The 19,782-nt window shown below is 39.3% G+C and overlaps 2 long non-coding RNA genes across 8 annotated transcripts in view; one reads left to right on the top strand and one right to left on the bottom strand.

Annotated features, from left to right (window-relative positions):
• LOC115350778 overlaps positions 1-19,782 on the bottom strand; it is an 81,706-nt gene that overhangs the window by 29,761 nt on the left and 32,163 nt on the right. The window lies entirely within an intron of this gene.
• Positions 1-19,782, top strand: part of LOC115350777 — a 45,129-nt gene that overhangs the window by 496 nt on the left and 24,851 nt on the right. For 2 of the 6 annotated variants that reach the window (XR_003926604.2, XR_003926600.2), the window contains exons 2-5: positions 1,147-1,269; positions 4,497-4,571; positions 7,215-7,285; positions 10,046-10,468. This is a non-coding gene — a long non-coding RNA (uncharacterized LOC115350777). Of the gene's footprint in view, positions 1-200; positions 768-1,146; positions 1,270-4,496; positions 4,572-7,214; positions 7,286-10,045; positions 17,879-19,782 lie in introns of those variants that run through there. The other 4 variants (XR_003926603.2, XR_003926599.2, XR_003926598.2 and 1 more) reach the window with 4 other exon arrangements.

The following is a 19,782-nucleotide window of genomic DNA, read 5'->3' on the forward strand; positions in this document are numbered from 1 at the left end:
CGCGGAGGCAAGCCCGCGGGCCCGATCCCGCCTTGGCAGCCACCGATCCCCCCCCCCTTCGCCTCACCGGCAGCGGCCCGGCTCCCGCCCGCCGCGGCGGCACAGACCCCCCCCCCCCCCCATAACCCCCCCCCCCCGTTGCCCGCCAACAGCCCCCCCCCCCCCCCCCCGCCGCCGCTCCCCGCCCCCGCCCGGGCTTGCGAACAGCCTGTGCGGTGCTGTGTGGGCGCATCTCGGGTCAGATTGGGCCCGGGAGTGCCGTACGCTGGTCATTTGAAAAAAAAAAAAAAAAATTAAAAAAAAAAATATAAAAATCTATCTCTGGGAGGAACTTGAGGGAGCGAGGTTCAACTCTTGAGAGCGCTCCCGCCTCGGCTGCTCGCAGCGCTTCGGGGCGGGGAGGCGGGGGGTGGGGGGGGGGGAACCGTGAACTTTCATTTTCACGCCGCACACCCCAAATCCGCCGCCCCCCCGCCCCCGTCCCAAATTGTGACTGACCGTCAGGTACCTGGCGGTGGGGTCAGCGCTCCTGTGTCCCCCCCCCCCCGCAGGCGGGGAAGGCGAGGCGGAGGTGGCGAGCGGCTGAAGAGCCGCGGAGGGGGAAGGCGGGCGACCGTGCCGCCCGAAGCGCTAGCCTGCACTTGACTTTGTGACTGCTGAAGGAGCCCGTCCTGGGAGCCCTCCGCGGGCTGTGCGGACCCCTGCCTTCGCGGAGAGACCCGAGGCATCGCTGCCAGCGGCTCCTCAGGATTTTTGACTTCAGTGGGGTGTGTTTTTTTTGGTCTTTTTTTTTTTTTTTCCATCCGATACGCTTTTAAAGAGGGAAAAGGAAAGCAGAGGCCTCAGACCTGCAAGCTGTTGTTCCCATGACTTTGGGGAGGATTTTCAAAAGTACATAATGAGAGTTTGGGAGCTCTGTTCCCACTGACTTTCAAAATCTTCACGTCTGTGAGCTAGTCCTCTTAAACTCAGCTGGACTGCTTGCAGACGAAATGTTAGCAGGCTCAGGGCCTAATGCTTCTCATGATTCCACTGCTCCCTTCTAGAGCTGCACTGACAAAAATATAAGCAGAACAAGTTTTGAAGGGAGAGGTAATTTCTCTCACTCTTTTTTTTTTTTTTTTTTTTTTTAACCAACTGACACAGTTGAAAACAGCAAGCTTTTGGGCTCGAAAAGCTTAGACCATCATGGCTACGAAAACTACTGCTGCTGCTCAGAAAATATGTAATTCTGGAGCTCCTTAGTGAAAAAGTAGTGCAAAGCAACATGTAAGTAATCACACAGCTAATATTATGCATTTATGCTATTATATTTTCCTCGGATTTGAAGTTTGGTGTTGCTAAAGAAACCGATTCCCAATTTTTTAAACCAAGCTCTCACTGAAAATTAGCCAGATGAAAAAACTTCAGTTCGGAAAACATTTCTGTTAAAAAGGAGGAAATATAAATGATTTGCGGTGTATTTACATTTTTGCTCTTATTTTATTAAAATTTACCGTGAGTGAAATTTTCAAAAAGTGTGCCTTTCAACTGAAAAGAATGATAGTAAATGTCTTATAATTTTTTTTTCTGAAGGTTATGTGCCTGTGGAAAGAGGACTTTGCAGTAGAAATAGAAATGAAAGCAGTAAAGAAAAATTTAAAAAATATGATGTTGCCGATAACACTTCCCTGTACTTAGGTTATGTATAGTTTTGCCCTAAAATAATTCCAGTTATTATTTTTCACCCGTTCTTCCAGCCGTAATATAAGTTATAAAAGATAGCAGGTCGTTCTGCTTAACAGGACATGGTACTCTCTTACGTGAATCGCAGTATTGTCCTTTCAGATGTCATTCCTAACGTTTCATTAAGATTGTTGATAAAAGTGAAATTTTTAAATCCCCTAATATATCTAATACTTGCTCTCAGTTTCCATACTTGATGCACACAGGCCCAGATCCTGTACAGACTGAGATGTGTAGTATTATGTGTAAGCATACTGTGAGTAGTTCTCGTCGTTATTATGCTCTTGTAGTTCAGACTTAAGAAGCTAATAGTGATATTACACAACCATTATTCTCAGTATTACTTAGGACTGCACGAAACATAAACCTAACGTAATAGTCTTGATTTACATCTTCCATTCATATCTCTTAAGTTAAATAATGCACAATTATAATAATTTAAGGATCAGAACTGGTAAATATTTAACTGAGTATCAGAACAAGTGAGAAAGGCAACTGCTATCGTCTAAAAATCCATGTCATATGAGGTGGGTATTGCATTCTCTGGCTGTAGCATCTGGGGGAGGATCATCAGTTTGTTTCCTCAGTGACTAGTGAAGCCAAAAAGTCACAGCAGGAACACAGCTGAGGACAGAAGGGAGAGAAAAGGATTTTGAGCCTCACCAAAAGTGATGTCAATTCTTCAGAGCGAATTTCCATCCCAAGCAACTTGGGCTCATCAGAGTGGTGGAAGTCTTATCTGCTGTGGTAGCAAGTATGAGGTTAAGCTGCAGTTTCTATAATGGACTCCTTTCCTCCTACAGTTCTCATTACAGCACTACCTGAACACCTTCTAGTAGTGCCTGTCCTCTGTTACAGATTCCTCTCCTCAGAGAGTGTCATTATACTGTCAGAGACTCCCCTCACACTGTAATAAGTGACATGACCAGCATTTGTCATATTATCTGTTCTCTTGCTGCCAGGGGAAGGAGCATGTGCAGTTGAAAGTTTTCGGTTTACTTTGTCTTTTCTTCCATATACGTGTTATGTATTTACATTAGTGAGGCAAGGTCAAAGTAATGTGTTTTGTTCTTTAAGCAACATGCAGTTAGGTTTCTGATGGCCCTTAGCTCCTAGGCACATTCATTCCATAGACTTGCACCAGCCCTGAGAAAGTTCTGTCTCTAGAAATGATAGCTTTCCCCCTCTTGTTGCACAAGTTCTTTTATGTCAGAAGAGGGAAACTGTTGACAACTGGAACCAGTCCGGAGACCTAGTAGGCATTTCTTTAGGAATCCTGGATTTAGGCCCCGGAGGATCTTGACACCCTGAATTTGTAATTTAAAATTCTAGAGAAAATCAGTATAGAGCGGAAGAGAGGGACTTAACAATAACCCACATCCCCTCAGCTTCCTGTACTTGGAGTTTCCTATATGCAGCAGACTTTGTGCTTGGATATACTGAATTGCCTAGGTCCAGTTGAGAGGTGGCAAAACCAAAGCAAGGCACTTATCTGCCAAAATGGCACAGAAGCTCACAGCTAGTCAGGGGTGGTTAGAAAGCTGGAGGCTGTCTTCTGACTCAGGCACACATTACTTTACAAATTACCTAGCTATGTGTTTCTAAGATTTATTTTACAACTATGAGGATTAGAGGAACTTGTTGTAATGAAAACTGGCACCGTGTCATTACCGTGTAACTTTTTAGTTAGATTCTTTGGCTTGCCTGAGTACTTGCGTGTTTTTCCATTACCTTCATCTGGTCCAGTTCCTAGGTAAGTTAGACCAGTTGGAGGGCACCAAGGTACACCCACATCTAGTAATTGAAATAATCTCTTCAATAATTGCACATCTACATATTATTTTGGTATCCTGTGCTTGTATGGCATATGGACATACAGCCAGTGGGAATTCTAAATTTTTTTCTGTTTATTTTTCGAATTTGAGCCCTGCCTTGCCCCCCATGCTCGTCCAGCCCTCTAGATCCCTGTTATAGATTCATCTAAGTCTCCCTTCAGGCCTCTTCTGTAAATTTGATATCAGTTGGAGTTTAAAGTTTCAGTTTAATAACCTGGTAACTGTAGTTGAACGTCCTCTTCCACGTATGAGTTTTCTACTTCCTTCTGTAGCCATTCACTCTGTGATTTACCCTGACAAATACAGGATTTGGAATTCATTACTTTTGCAATTTCAGTCTGCTAGCAATGATAGAGGTTGTAATCTAGAAAGGATTGAAGTGGACAGCATTTACTATTGTACAGTGAAAACACAGTTCTGAATTTGCCAGTATAGACCTGATCTAGGGATGCTTCTGTAGGCAGTAAGGACGCCAGAAGTATGTGCTGGCTTAGGACTTGCATCTACTTTATTAGATTTCCTATAAACTTCCAGATGAAAAAAAAAACAACCTAGCATTTTTTTTTACTGTAGACTACCTCCTGAGTTTTCAATAGCCGACTTTCAATTTAAGGGTTTTTTTTCAGCCTCTAAAATGCTCAACGTAGCATAAAGACTAATGGTGTAGTCGAAAGGTTGGACTCACTATATTTCATTCAGATCTTATAATACCCACTCTAACATAGCTATAGGCCTGACTCATAATAATGAACATATCCCCGAGGATTTAAGAAAGATTTGTTATTAAACTTAGGTTCTGTGGTAAAGTTTTGCTAAAACGGCCTAACTGTAACTTCTGAATGTTTTAATATTTTTGTGGATTTAATGGTTGTAAAAAGTGCTGGCTTGGTATCTGTGAAAACTGAAGCCCATTCTTTATTCGTGGATTAATTACAGCAGAGCAGTTGCCAAGTGATATTCTCCACAGCACCCATGAACTTCAGCCTTGAACTGAAGAGGACTCATCAAATGGTGAGAAAATAGTGTGGTTGTCATGACTATTAAGTTATTGAGGGGATGACGTATTATTTTTTTCTTCTTAGCATTGATTCTGTTATTTAACAGGTATTGAAGTTAGATTTTCATAGGGTAGTTGCTGGGACCATAACCTAACTTCTCCCCCTCCCCCAGTATTTCAGCTCTTAATTTCTCAAGCTTTGCTATCTTCTTAGCTGTCCTTGACTTTTCAAAAACAATTGTCAGCGATGCACTGAAATCATTAGCTAATTTCTTTATTATTTGCTTTAGCTGTAGTCCTGTGCGTGTGCTTAACTCTGTTCACATGAGTAGTTTTGTCAGTAGCACTACTTAGAGGAGTGAAGTTCAGATACATGGAATTGTTTGAAAGATGGAAGCTTAAACTTTGCAGATACGTATGCCTGCATTTAAATGAAACGCTACTGAAATGAATGCAGGCGTGAGGGATCTGGAAATCTGGCTTTAGCTGGTACTAATTTGTTTGCTTTTATGCTGCTCAATTTATTTCTTTTAAGACAGCTTGATGTAAGTTGTTCATTTGCTTCTCTAGTTTCCCAATTTCTGTGAAATTTTGAAATCTGAGCTTCAAAACATTTACAAAATTTTAGTAATGCCTCTAATTCTCCTGAGAAGAACAAAACAGTATTTTATTTAACCGTTTTATGACAAGGTGACTGAATCTATAGAGGAACTAGTTCTATCTCTAACTCGCTGCCTTAATCAGGTCTTTAATCTTACTCTAGTGTCCTACCTTCATTAAGTAATGATTCTTGTATGTATGGATTTATTAAGCATACATCTTAAAAACAGCTATGGATAAAGGATGGAATATTGGTAGCAGGGGGTTATGTGTGTAAGAGTATAGTTGTAGAGTGTTGATACTGGCTTCCTGGTCATCTAGATAGGGGACAGCTTAAAATAATGGTGCACAGAGTGATCCATAGTTCAGGAGACAGATCACAATGATCATAAGTTCACAGAATGCTGAGAGATGCCCCAGACCTTTTTTTGGTATCTCAAGGAGTGGCTCAATTTCTGTTTTCCTTTAGTAACTGTATTGTAGAGTAAGGAGTAAAAGGGACAGAACCCTACTAGGGGCTTATGATTTCCACATTTTCTCCTATCTCTATGGTTGTTACCATAGAGATTGGAATATGGGATATTAACCCTCTCCCAGCTATTTACCAAATTGGGTTTGGAAGTGCAAGTGTGTTTAAATAGACAGGAGAGATGGCGAGCCCTTTATACCAATAACTGAACTACACCCTGTGTTAAGAATTACTTTAGTACTGTTATTAACCACTGAACTAATTTAACCTTTGCTAGGGTTATTTACCATTTCATGTATTAAAAATAAGATTTAATACTTAAGCCAGAAAGAAGCAGTAGTTTTGCAGCAGAGTGCGTTGAGATATAGCCCAGAGGTCATTTATTTTTAATACAGATCCAACAATCTGTTTCTTTTTTTTCTTTCTCAGCCACTTTTTCTTTAGTTTTCTTTTTGAGACCTGATTTCTTGAATTAACTTTAAGCACTTAACTATTTACATTCTGCTTCATCAAACAATTAATCTTGTACTTAAGTCACAATACTTGCATGAGTATGGCTTTTGAGAGAAGAGTTTGAATCCACAGTAGTCCTTTGCGTCTTGTACTTGACTTTGCCTATCTGATAACCAGTAGGCTGGATCCAGACTAGTGCCAAGGTGTGAGTCTGCATGTTAGCAGGGTAAGGAGTTGGGGCTCAGGTTTGAATGTGTGCTCGATACTACAGACATAGTGAATGATTACAAGAAGATTTAAATTTATTTTCGAATTTAAGCACTTTTTAAGTTGTTTAGCTGAGCAGAGTTTAGATACTCCATATGCTTAAAGTTAAATGGTTCAAGTTAACTGGCTTAAAGGTTTTCCTGAAGTGTTTTTGGAATTGATGTGATTCTTTTGCTTCAATAAAAGAAGAGCTAGGCCAGCATCAAACACTTTTGAAAAGCCCATTCTCATTGCTCTGCTAAGAAGATAATTTTGTTTCTTTTATTCCATCCCCTTTTTGGTTAAATCACTTTCACTTCCCTGACTCTTCTTATACCCACTGTTTCCTGCTAATCTTTCCTCTAATGTCCAGTTTTCTATTAACTTTTCCACACTGACTATTCTTTGTCTCTTCTTTTTACTGGAGTTTTGGAGAGGTCATTGTACTTTTTCAGTTTCTTTCCTTCTTTCATCAGTTCCTGGAATCCAACAACAAATAAAACCCTCTGATTTCAACTATGCCTTTTTGGTCAGAAACACACAAGTCAAAATTTAGTGCTAGATCAATAGAAAGCGTAAGCAGAGTACTGTGGATGCCATTTATAAAAAAGGGAACTGGGACTTGCGTATTATTAAAAATTATTCCCTAGATTGGGATATCAGGATCTGGATCCAGACAGTAGGATCAGGATTTTAAGGTGATTCTTTAAAAATCACTATGCTTGTTCTTAAAAAAAACCCAAAACCAAACAACAACAAAACCAAAAAAACAAAAACCAAACCAACCAAAAACCCCACAAAAGAAAAGTCCAGGTATACTGAATAGATTCATTAGACTTAATGTCAGTGTTCTTTTATTGAGCTACATATCACTGAACCTCTTCTTAAGCCTTAGGAGAGACAGCACGGAATTGGAAGAGAAGCAGGGGTCTCCATGAAGGGCAGTCAACTACAGTCTTGGTAAGTTCAAAAAATATATATAAAATTTTATTTCTGTTAAATTTTCACCTTTATGAAGCAACATATATTTAGGGCCCTGTTCACAGTGGCAAAACAAAGCCAGTTTTATTGAAACAGTCTCTACGTTCTCTGGATTCATTTATGCCATCACCACGTAAAAATCTGTGTTTTATTATAGCTGAGTTTGTGGTGTAACTCCTGAATGAAAACAATAAGTGACATAAAATTCATTAGTTATTTTCACAGTGATTATGCTACAGTGTTTTCATGCCCAGTTTGTGAACAAAACAAGATATATAGGATTGTGTTGTCTCCTAATAACTTTTGCATCCACCGCTTAGTTTCAGCTGCATTTGATATAGAGAGAGAGGTCACAAAGTCAAGTTTCTACAATTTGAGTGAAACTTAGCAGCTGGGAGTAGAGAAAGGACTCAAATTAGTGCCCCCGGGGTAGAAAAAGCTGCAGCATGGACTCGGAAATTTTCTGTTCTGTTCCACCTGTTGACTTGCCAGTCAGCGTGCTTGGTTGGTCTGGCAGTCAACGCATGCGTAACTCAGACCTAGCCACAATGTGAGCTGCCTCTTTTTCTCCTAGAAGTCAGAAGCTGGTGTTTCCTGTGGGAATTTAAGGAAATCTGTTTAGAAGGGAATGGGAAATCAGCCAGCGTAGTGCCAGCTTGGGATTACTGCACAAGTGTGTTGGCGCACAAGCACGCTGATAGGTGACTAGACTTCATTACTTCTGCTAGTCATGAAAAAACTCTTGGTTTTGCCAGGGTCTCCTAGTCTCCCAAACCACTTGTGAATCATTCCATTTTATGGTAGTTTCTATACCTGGATTAGATGCATGTCTTTCCTGTCCACGTCAGAGAAGGGGACTGTTGAGACAGCTTCAGTATTTCATTTCTTTGACTGTTTGGATGTCAGCTCTGAGCTATTCCTTAGGCTGTCAAAATTGTAAAACTGTGTTTTCAGCTTTCCCCAGAAACTGACTGTAATTTAGACTGCAGCTATGTGTCCCTGACCCATCCTACAACCTACACTCTTGGAGCAGTGCAGGAAACATGCATTGTATTCCAGTTAACTTCCTTTGTGAAGAAAGATGTGGAGCTAGGCACAGGGACAGAAAACAATATTAGGATCTGGCTGTATCAAGTTGCCACGTTAACATTGCAACTTGGGAAATGCTAAATCTGTAGCTGCATATTAAGGGCACCATGACTGTCCTGAAAGGTATGGTCTGTCCATTCCTCTCAGTCAGTGAGAAATGCACAGATCACACTTGCCAGAGGTACTGGTTCACTTGTTTTGCAGGCTCAGGTAGGCAGTGCTAACTTGGCAGATGTCTGACATTTTTAAATTTTCTGCGTAATGTTAGACGGGGGTCAAGATACCTTATACACTTTTTAAACAGAACTTAGCACTGTAGCACTGTTCCTTAGAAACAGTTGAATTTCTCAGAATAACAGAAGCCTAAGAGTCATGCATATGAAACATAAAATTTAAAAGCAGTAACATGAGAAGAAGCACTTCTAATTCAATATTGTAAGACAACTGCCTTGAAATTTGTCATAAAGTCTGAAATGTGTATTTTAAATTTTTTTGTTTGTCCTCCTGCCCAGTTGAAAACCATCAACCTGGCAGCAAGGAATGAAAAACTGTGATACTCTTCTCCATTTTCTGCTTATTTTCATGTCTGTTGTTTCACAAAGTCAAAGCCAGTGAGAGAACAACTGGTCATTTAAAAAAAAAAAAAAAAAGACTGCATTCCATTTTTATGGAACTTTTGGTTCTTCTGTTAGATTCTCAAATCCTTTCATTTGGTCCCAGCTTTTTTTTAGAAAAATATCGTTGTTTCCCTAATGCTACCTGTATTAAAGGAATGAAGAATTGTCTTCTGCATGTTTCTAGGATCTAGTGGTTGTTCTTATAACCTTTATCACCAGTACTCTTGCATAGTGCCACCAGTTAAATATTATTTCATTGAACCTATGGCTAACCTGTGTTTAAATGGTTTATAATATATAAAAACATTGTGACTTACAATATTTTCCTTTTAAAGATCAACATAGATGTGTTTTTAATAAGAACAGTAAGGTCAGATCATGAATGTTAAGTTTTGTGTGAACAGCAAAGTCGTGGTATATTCTTGTTTAACGTTATGTTGTGTGTTTCCAGTGCTTTAAATGGTGTTCACTAAGAGCTTAAACTTAGCAAATAATTAATTATAGTTGATTTTCAGAAGGATTTTTTTGTTTTAAAAAGTCATCCCTTTTTAGTCTAAAAACGTCTAATACTAAACTACTTTTTATCATGTATTTTTGCCTTGGTCTTGGATGTTGCTATATGTGGTCAGATACTTTCACGATCATGAAGACCTCAATAAATTCACAGGCCTATGCTGTGTGCCCTAAATGGGGGGGACAGATTTTAAGAAGGCTTAAGCATTAGAAAGCGACTTGCATCATAGACCAAAGAAACTAGGATAATTAATTTTTAGAAAATAATAATTAAAAAATTATATTTCAAATACATATCAGTAAAAGCTCTCATATTGTGCTCTCACTACATGTAAAATCCAGAAGCAATTTTAAGCCAACTTTATTTAAAGAAGGAGCTGCAAATCCCTATAAATAATATGCAACTTAAAGATGTATAGAACTCCTTTATTATGTGCTAAATGCTGTAATAAAACAGGCTATCAGTAGGTTTTGCTGCATGTTACTAATTTAATTTTTTTTTATCCTGATATTTTTGCAGGTGTGTGGAGGAACAGGTTCTGTTCTCGCTGTTGCTACTCCCACATACGCGGACTCTGTAACTGATTATGTGTGGGTAGGGCCCTATTGAAATTCAGGAGATTCTGCAATAGTGCAGGGTTCTTTTTGTGAAAGTTCAGTTGCAAGATCAGGACTCTACTGTGACTCCTTACTGTGAATTCTGTCAGTGTATCATTGATTGTGCTGGAACCTGCCTTTTGGGATAATGTAAGTCCTGCTCTTCCCCCAAATGTACTTTAGACATGAAATAATCATAAAACATTTCTAATTAGAAAATTAGTATCATTTACATGCATTCTTTTAATTATGTTTTTTTGGCAGTACCAAATAATATATTCCTCAAAACTTCTTAATGGCACTGAGGCTTTGTGGATAGTTGGTCACATGATGAGAAAATTCAGCTGTAAGTACATTGAAATGATTGAATTTTTCAATAGTTAGTCTTTACTGATGTTGACAAACTAATAATGATAAAAAGGTGAATCAAGAGGTTTGACTTATGTCAGTTGACTTCAGTTCTTTTTAGAAAATATATAAAATATATCTATTAAGGATTTTGTTACTCTTGGGTAATTCACCATGTGAACCTGGAGTCCTTCCATACTGGTGTTAGGCAGGGAGTTTTAATTTATTTGTTTTCTTTATTTTCAGAATAGTGTGTCTCTGACTTGCTCTGTATTTTCACCCATAAACTTTCTGAAATTTATAGATCTATAAAAACTGTTTATACCACCAATATTTGTGTAGATATTGCACACTGATTTACTAACATAATTGTCTTGCTGAGTTGAACATTGAAATGTTAATAAATATACACTTGCACTTGTGTCAATGTAACTTGGTTAAATTAAACTAAACTGAGCTGGCATTATGAGTGAATTTGATGATGCATGCTGATTAGCTATAGTCTTAGGCAGGAACTACATACTTTATTGTACCTAAGTACTTTGTGCTTAATCAATAATAATTACCCATATCATACGTCAGTGGATTCACCCAAAATAACTATAAATATCTATGCTTGGATTAAGAAGGAAGCTCTTTTCCTGTAGCTATGGGTACAGTCATTGCTATGAGTCCTATTTTTATATACAAATGAGCAAAAACTACACGTAGGTGTTTACCCTGTATAACAAAAGGGGTATTATAAACTCCATGCCCTTTTTTGTGATGCCGTATTTCCTTTCTGGTATTCAAATACATGAGTGTTTTCAATGGGGTCTTAGTATCTGAAAAACGGAAGAACTGGAAATGTTATTGAATTTGTGAATAATTATTAAGGGGCTGTAAAGGTCTAGAAGAGTTGTATGTAAGGACAATTAGACATTCTTTCCCATGGAGCAAGGACACAGATAATAATTGGTGAGTAAAGATTAAGAAGGACAGGATTTTTTTTTTTTTTTTTGCTTGGCACAAGAGCAGCATGAAGTTTGAAGAAAGAGCAAGACCAAAGAAGAAATCATAAACTCAGATCAAAAGCATACTAGAGAGTCCAGATAAAAAAAACCAAAAAACAAACAAACAAACAAAACCAAAACAAGGAAAACCAAAAACCAGAAAATGGATGGCAAAAATATGGCCAAAAGGAGAACTAAATGCATACCTACTGGTGTTTCTCATTGCACTGAATATGTGATAGATTTAAGTTTAAAACTTTCAGTAAGTGTTTTTCTATAATTTTTTTTTTCTGCTGGAGAGGAGTATATGGGCTTTGAAGAAGACTCAGTGACTAGTTGTGAATTACCTGTATAAATTGGAGATTTGAGATGACAGTTACAGCTAAGAACAGAGGACAATGGGTTATGTATGCTAAACTATGATTAGTGCTAAGCAGAAGCCATAATTTCTTCTTCAAACATGGGACTTAATGATTTTGAAATGTATCATCTTCAACAGAGCTCAAAACATAATTTCATTATGTTCATTACAGGATGGGAACTTTCGAAGTTCTAGTTTAAAAACTTAACAGTGATTCTTTTGAGATTTTGCAATATAAAATGAAATTGAGATTTTTCAATATGAAATGAAATCAAGATTTGAGAACATTGGCTGTTTCATTCTGCATTAAAAAAAATCTCGATCAGGATATTTTGTTTTTTAAATGTTTAGACCTAATGGTTTACTGTTTTCACCTTTTAATCCTATGGGCCATATTTATTCTTACTTGCACTAAGTTGGGTAAAAGAACAAAAAGGAGAGGGAGATTAAGGTGACTGCAAAAAAACCCCAAACACAGCCCTGTAGCTCTGCCCGCCCTGCCCCAAACCAGATCAAAAGAAGTGCCTCAGAATAGATCTAGTTTCAGAGGAGAAAAGTGACATGCTAGTGAGCAGGGTATGAGGAATCCCCTGGGTGTTTCATAGGTATCCACGTTTTTCACTCATCACCACTGAGAGACAGATCACGTAGGTGTGACTGCTCCTCCTTCCTGTGATGGCAACTTCTCAGTACTTTTGAGGGAGATAATGTCAGGGCACAGCTCTGTCCTGCGTGCGGTAGCGCTGCTACAAATACTGTTTGGAAGAAAAGGAACTCTGAATTGTCTCCTGCTGTAACCAGCTCTCCACTACTCACTGCTGCTAACCCCCTTTGCTAAGCACCTGATCTGATTGCTTCTTTGGTTTAACCCATGCCGTGATGCCGTAAATGACTGAAACTAGGAGAACAGCAAGAAAGCAGATACCAACAGAAGGAGTTGATGTTGTGGAATGTAGGGAGTGGGCATTTGCTACACAGCTACACATTGCGTGGGCTTGGGAATACTTCAGGAGCTGGAATACCAAACTACAGCAACAGAAAGTAAGTTTCCTTTAGTGGCAAACTGAGGCGATAGCCCTGGTTCTATGCATTAAGAAGGAAGAGCCAAGGAATGTGCATTGAACATTCAGCATGTTAGTAGTTGTAAGTTTAAGTTGTGAGATCTTCTCTGCTGCTGTTTGCACTTGGCTTGTATCGTGACTGTCCTGTCTTCAAGCTGGATGTAGCATGTTTTTGTTTATGTTGAATGAGGCACCCATCATATTATAATGTCACGAACATTGTTTTTCTTCAACCCTTGAAAGTCAAAACATGGTAGCCTAGATAGCTGTAATAAGTTAGTAATAAACGTGACATGAAAGAATTTTCTCATTTCACAGTATTTATAGGAAAAACAATGTTTTATGTGTTTCATATACGTCCTCCCATCTTATTTTCCACTCCTAAGCAGATCTAATGCATGAAAATTTTCTTCAGTAGTGCCCTCAGTTCTTTATTTCCAGTTACAACTATTGGTCTTTTGTTGGTAGGTTTTTTTCATAATTAGGTTAGGGCCCTCACAAAACCTCTCTGCATCCTCTATGAATGACACCATCATGCTGTCGTTTGTTTTAAGCCATCAAATCTAGGCTAAATCTGAGTTTTGGGAATCTTTTTCCAACCCCTTAAGGATGGTCTGTCTTCTCTGTCAGACGATAATATTTTTCATCCAGGTTTTCCGTGGATCATGTCTTTATTAGAAAGTCTTTTTCTTTTGCCCTGACAAATGCAGTCTTGCCATGCTTGTTATCTAGTCAAAAAGTGCTACTCTGCTGTAAATACCAGTTTCCAAACTTACTCCTTTGGTATTTTCAATTTCCTCCTTCAGTTTAAAGCAATAAAGATAAGCTATCTGTCTTTATTTTCAAGGCCCATCAAGACTACTTCTACCTGATACCTCTCCTTCAGTATCAAGAGGTTGACTCTGGTTTTGATCAACATATGATGCCAGCTTCCGTCATTCGGTTGTTAACTTTTTAGACCACATTGGATGTTTTCTCCTCAGCTGCCTCTCATGTATTGGTTGACTTCTTCATAAACAGAACCGTTTACTATCTTCCTTTAAGTATCTTCTTACAAGTTTTATGTACTGTGAAGCTTAAAACAATCCAACTAGGCAACAGTTACATTGCAGCTATATTAATGCCAACGCCTATCACAGTAGTACTGTTTCACTGTGTTTGTACTCTGCCATAATTTCTCTGTTGTCTCTTTATGTAGAATTCCAGCACATCTACTTTCTGTTGTGTGTTTATTCACGGCCCAGCATAATGAGAAATGGTCCAGGGTGAGCACTCCCAAGATTTATGGTAATTCAAATAAATGATAATGAATACCCACTGGATACTGCAGTGTAGCTGCTGGATTCTGCTGTGCCTAATGTCACAACATATTTAACGCAGAAAGAAGGTGCTCCAGCTAGAGGCCTCACAAAAGGGAAAGAAGAAGTGAGTTGCAGCCAACAGATAAAATGCTAGCCCCAGAGGCCTTCTCAACTGTCAAACCCAAGTCAATAGCTACTGGCATTGCGTCCTGAAAACATCCCTCTCTTCCCTTCTCCACAGCAGTAAGAACAGACTCTCCCTTCTCATAGAAGGAAGTAAACGCAAATATTACAAAGTTCTGCAGTGTGTGCAAAAGGTTAAAGGACTTTTTATACTTCTGTAGTATCCTTCTGCTCCTTAGTACATTCCCTTCCTGGCACAGCATCTCTTGGTACAGAAATCTTGAATAACCACAGGCAGTTGTTCCAGCCATACCGTTGGTCAGTCCTTTTTCACATCTGATCTCTGTTGAGAAGGAACCTACACTAGTTTTGATTTGGGATCTCGGTACACTGCTATCTTGTAGTGCTCCATTTCCATTGTGCCTTGAAGGTAATGATTCTTCAGAAGAGTGGTAAGCATGAATTCTATCAGGAATTCCCCAGGTATGTCACCCTCTTTCTGGAAGTGTGTCTGTATGTATCTCTTTTCTTTCTTTCAAAGGGACACTGAAATGTCAGAGTACAGATTATACAGAGCTGATAGAATGTTTAGTGCCTAGCTGATACAGGGATGGTAGACTGGACTATGCAGACAAACGACGCTGTATATACCGAAGAAAATAAATAAGTTAATTTTATCAGAATAAACCACAAAACGTAATTACAAATGGTTCTGTATCTGAATAGGAGAGGTCTAGTAGGAGCTCTGGACTAGTTGATGGAACGGAGACAGTGGCTGTGAAATACTGTGGGAGACTGGAGAGGCTATACAACCCGAAAGCTTGATTGTAATAAGAGTTCTTGGTTGTCTATATATAGACTGGATAAACTTAACAGTAGGCCACATTAGGCCACCATGCACAGGCTGTATTTTAGGTATCATCAAGAACTACTTTTTGAACAAACCAGCTGGAGAATCCAGAAGAAGGGGGACAGCCCTTGATTTAGTGTAGATTACCACACAAGAATTGACTATAGAAGAGCCATTCAGTAGCAATATCTGGTATCATACTCAAGTTTCTCGTACTTGTGGGAGAGAAAAAGATAAAAAAATGTCCAGTATTGTTTAAAAAAGAAGAATTGCATGCAAATGAAGATACAGTTTAAATAAATCTTAAAAGAGACAGGGGGACTTTGCTTTCTGATTCTAACCCAATTGAATAGGAATTGTCCAACACAACTGAACAGTAAAAGAAGTTACTAGAAATAAATAGAGGTTTTTCAAAAAGTGAAATCCAAACAAGCAAAGCAGAGAAGAGCACAATTCTGGCAAGTTAAATGTAGATCTATTGTAAGGCAGAACAAAAAGATTTTGAAATGCAACAGGCTAAAATTCTAAAAGCCAAACCCCATTTTTTTCAAGTGTAAATTTTGCTAGTAGGGAGGTGAGTTCAATAGATAATTGCAGATAAAGAGAATATTTAAAGACAAAGCCATTGCAGAAAGAAACAAACGAACTCTTTGCATTGGCAAGGTTTATTACGGGGAGATTAGGGACATCCCCGCATAGAAGTTATTCTTTATAGGGAATATTTCAGGTTTGAAATACCAATGAAAGATTTTCATTCAGTAGTCCGAGGGAAATTCAGAAATGAAATTGGTAAGCCATGAACTGTGTTGTATAATCTATCACTTAAATTAGCCTTGATAACAGAGGAATGGAAAGTAAGAAGTGTGACACTCATTTTAAAAAGGATTCTAGGGATGGTCATGGACTAATAATTCTGACTACCATGACGCACAAAATGCCAGTGAATATGATAAAGAACATAATTAATAGGAACGTGGATAGGTGTAGTAGGCAGCCATCATCTTGGCTTTTCTACCAGGTACGTCTTAGAGCTTTGCTAGTTATTTGGAGGAGTCAACAGATACACAGGAAAGGGTGACCCAAAAGTTTGAAAAAAGCTCCGTAACCAAAGACTGTTAACAAAATGAAGTGTTGAGTTATTTAAAATTCTTTGTGGATTAGTAAAGGGTTACAAGATAAGGAACCGTATAGCAACTAATGGGCAGTTTTAACAGTGCCACCTCACAAAGATTTGTACTGGCATCTTTGCTGGTCCACCTGTTCCTAAGTGGTTTGAAAAAGTGCAGTGATAAAGATTGCAGATGATAGAAGGAAAATACTCAGCTGGAGTCAGACCTAATGTTGACCCTGAAGAGTTGCAGAAGGATCTCACAGCAGGACCTGTGGTGATCCAGGAGCCATGGCTGTCACAGAGGCCAGATACCGCTGACCCTGCTGTTCAACCGTATCTATCAGCAGAGAGAGGCAGTGGCTGTGGGGTTACAGCAGCCATCACCCCGTAAGCTGTGAGCTCAGCGGGCTGTGGCCAGTCCTGCCGCTCAGGAAGGCAGGGACTTCTGGCCGTTCTTTCTAACCACAGCAGGAGCTGTGAAGAAGCTTAAGTTGAAGAGAAGATTCTTCCTCCCTATTTCTCAGGGTTTTACAGCCCCGATGAGCTTAAAGTACAGGTTTTGGTCCTGGAGTTCCTGCCTGTCATAGGGGTGGAATATCACTGTTAAACTGATAGGTAGTATCTTGCTGCTGTGAGAAGCCAGGGCTCTCAAGCCATTTTACTGGTGTTTGCATGGATTTTTAGCAGCTCCTGCTAATTTTCTATAATCATTCTGGATGGACTGGATGCTAGGAAAAAGTGGCAAAATGGTATTTGAAACAGAGAAGTGGCACTGGCATGCTGGTCAGTTTTGAGCATTGGTGAGAACTGGGTATGATATAGAAAAGGATGACTAAGAGGTATGGCATAGCTCTTCTGCAGGGACAGTAAATGGATCAGGATTCCTCAGTTTGGAATAATGTTGGCTGAGGACTAGGTAGTGTGAGAAAGGTCTCTAAAACCATGAGTACATAGAAGTGTTTAATAGGGGACTACAGCTCCCTGTTTCTCATAACAGAAGAACAAGGGGCCTTTGGTCACTGTTGTGTTTAATTTAGGTGACCTTTAAGATGGCAAAATGCTGCTTAGCACCAGTTTTACCTGCCATAGTTTTGTGGATACATCTTTTCAAGTGCACAAACCCCAACTGTTTACTGGTCTTGAAAACTCCACTTGTCCTGAACCAGCTGTGGCCAAAATCCAACCTGTGCAGAATTACGGCTTTTCTGTAAATAAAAGTTTGTAGTCCTAATAATTGATTAATGATAAATTTTCAAACATGAATCAAATGTAAACTGGTCTCATTTTCCTAAATCTGCAGATATTTTTTTCTCGTCTGCTCCTGTTTGTTCCTTTATCTGGCAGTAGCAATATTATGGATGGGCAGATCAGTTTTACTTCTGTTGTTTGCAAACCTGTGGTCAATGGAGAATGCCAGTTTGCTGCTACTTCAGTAGCGGGCCCTAAAATTAATCCCACGGGAAATCAGATAAAGAAGCAGAAATATCTCACCCAGCAACGAGAAGATCTGGAGGGAGGGATGGAGTAGAAGACATCATTGTACCTTTGAAACAGCTGGAATGGTTTCCAAGCTGTGGTCCACAAACCTCTGGTGGACTACAAGGCTATGGTAAGTCGAACAGCTGTTTGGCTAAACCATAGTTAACAGTGTTTTAAATAGTGTTTCCAATTAAAAGTTTGATCAGATGGGGGTGTGGTGGGTTTTGAAAAATGTTAAGGGCTGATAACGATCTGTCGTTCCAAAAATATGGGAACCACTGTTTTGGAGTGTTGGAAAGGGTAGAGAGCACTCCCCACTCTTTCAGCTTTAGACAGGTTTTGTGCCTCTCCACCAGAAGCAAGAGGGAGAGGTTCCCGGAAAGGAGCCAGGCAGAGCAGTCTGGTAGCGTTAACCCTTCTGTCCCCACCACGCTCTCCCCAGTAACAGAATTGTGGGGTTCTTAATCTTTGCATTGTCCTTGAGTATCACTAAAAGTCTTCACTACACCTACTTTTCATATACACTCATGACTAGTAGATTTAGTTTTCTGAGAAGTCATTATAATTTTTCAAGTCTTAGGTCCTCATCAGACAAAGATAAAACTTGTCAACTCCACTAGATTAACATATATGTCCATCTTTGAATTAATACCTGGTTTCTCATTGCCAGAAAAACAGATTTTAAAATTTTCTATTCTATCATCATTTAACAGAGGTAAACTTTCATTACAAGTATTAGCGTGTCTTACTACAATATCTGTTTATTACTTTTTAAAAAATTCCAATTCTATTTGACCAACTTCTTTTAATTTATATCAGCTCCCTGAATGGTAATATTACATTGTAAAAATCTTCTTTGTCCTCATCTCGGTCTCTTCCTACTTTTTTTTTCCTACTGAAAATTTTCCAGAATCATAAAATATTTGTATTATCAGTGCTTTTAGTTGCCCTTGACATACGTTACTTCCCATTGTCCTGAGTACCACATAAGCACATCCGTAAGTAATTTGTAGAGATGTTGTCTTTTCCAACATACAGTGCTTCTTTATGTTAGGAAATATGGTGGTGTCAAATCTGAGAAATGCCATATTATAAGCCTTATTCAAATGGTATAAATATGTTTATCCTGAAGAAATCAGTTGTCTAATCTAAAATTACTGTAGTGTACTTTATGAAATTTAAACAAAATACTGGAAACAAATGTTATTGACAATAGTGTTTTAAAAGGAACTAAAGAAAGTCGGCAGGCGAGCGTGCTCTGTGTAACCTTTTTTTGTTCTGTATTTCTTACTCGTGTGTTCTGATACATACATGGAAAATGAAGGGGTTTGTGCATGTTTCTGTATTACCTTGCTAAATGCCTGTTGCTAACTTACATGATTCTGAAGTTGTCTTTGCTCAGGCTTAAGCTACTAGCTGAATATGAGATCGAGGGGAATCTTTGCCTTGTATCAGAAAGGAATGTGTAAGGGAAGAGAGAGTGACTTCTGCTGTAGTGCGGATAAAGGTTATTTCCTGGTGTCATCTGTGAGTGACAGGAGAGAGGGATTCATGAGTCTAGGCAAGGCATATGGGTACAGAAGCAGTGATGGGGTATATGGGCGGGACTGGGGATGAGCGTATGTGGACGCAGAATTTGGAGTAGGGATCGGAACAGGGTTTCTGTAAGAGTTGGAGAGATCACAGCTGGATCAATATATTGGGGTCAGCAACATGGCTACAGCTCTCTATCTGAATCTAGCTCACTCCACACTTGCCCTAGCTACCCCCTTCCCTCTGTTTTCTGGAACCCCAGCTTCTTCTCCAGTTCCTGCACATGACCCTTTTAAGTGGAAAATCTACTTTCCTGCTTACTCCAGGAACAGTTACATGCAAAGGTACAAATGGTCCCACAAATGCCTCCCATCTAAAGCTTCTCTTCTGTCCCGCTACACTTTTTTCTGCCTCCTGCCTACGGGGTTCTGCACTGCAGGTGCAGACAGACAAATGAACCATAGAATAGAATCATAGAATCATTTAGGTTGGAAGAGACCC

This window comes from Aquila chrysaetos, chromosome 14 (genome assembly GCF_900496995.4).
Source record: "Aquila chrysaetos chrysaetos chromosome 14, bAquChr1.4, whole genome shotgun sequence".
Taxonomy (NCBI): Eukaryota; Metazoa; Chordata; class Aves; order Accipitriformes; family Accipitridae; genus Aquila; species Aquila chrysaetos.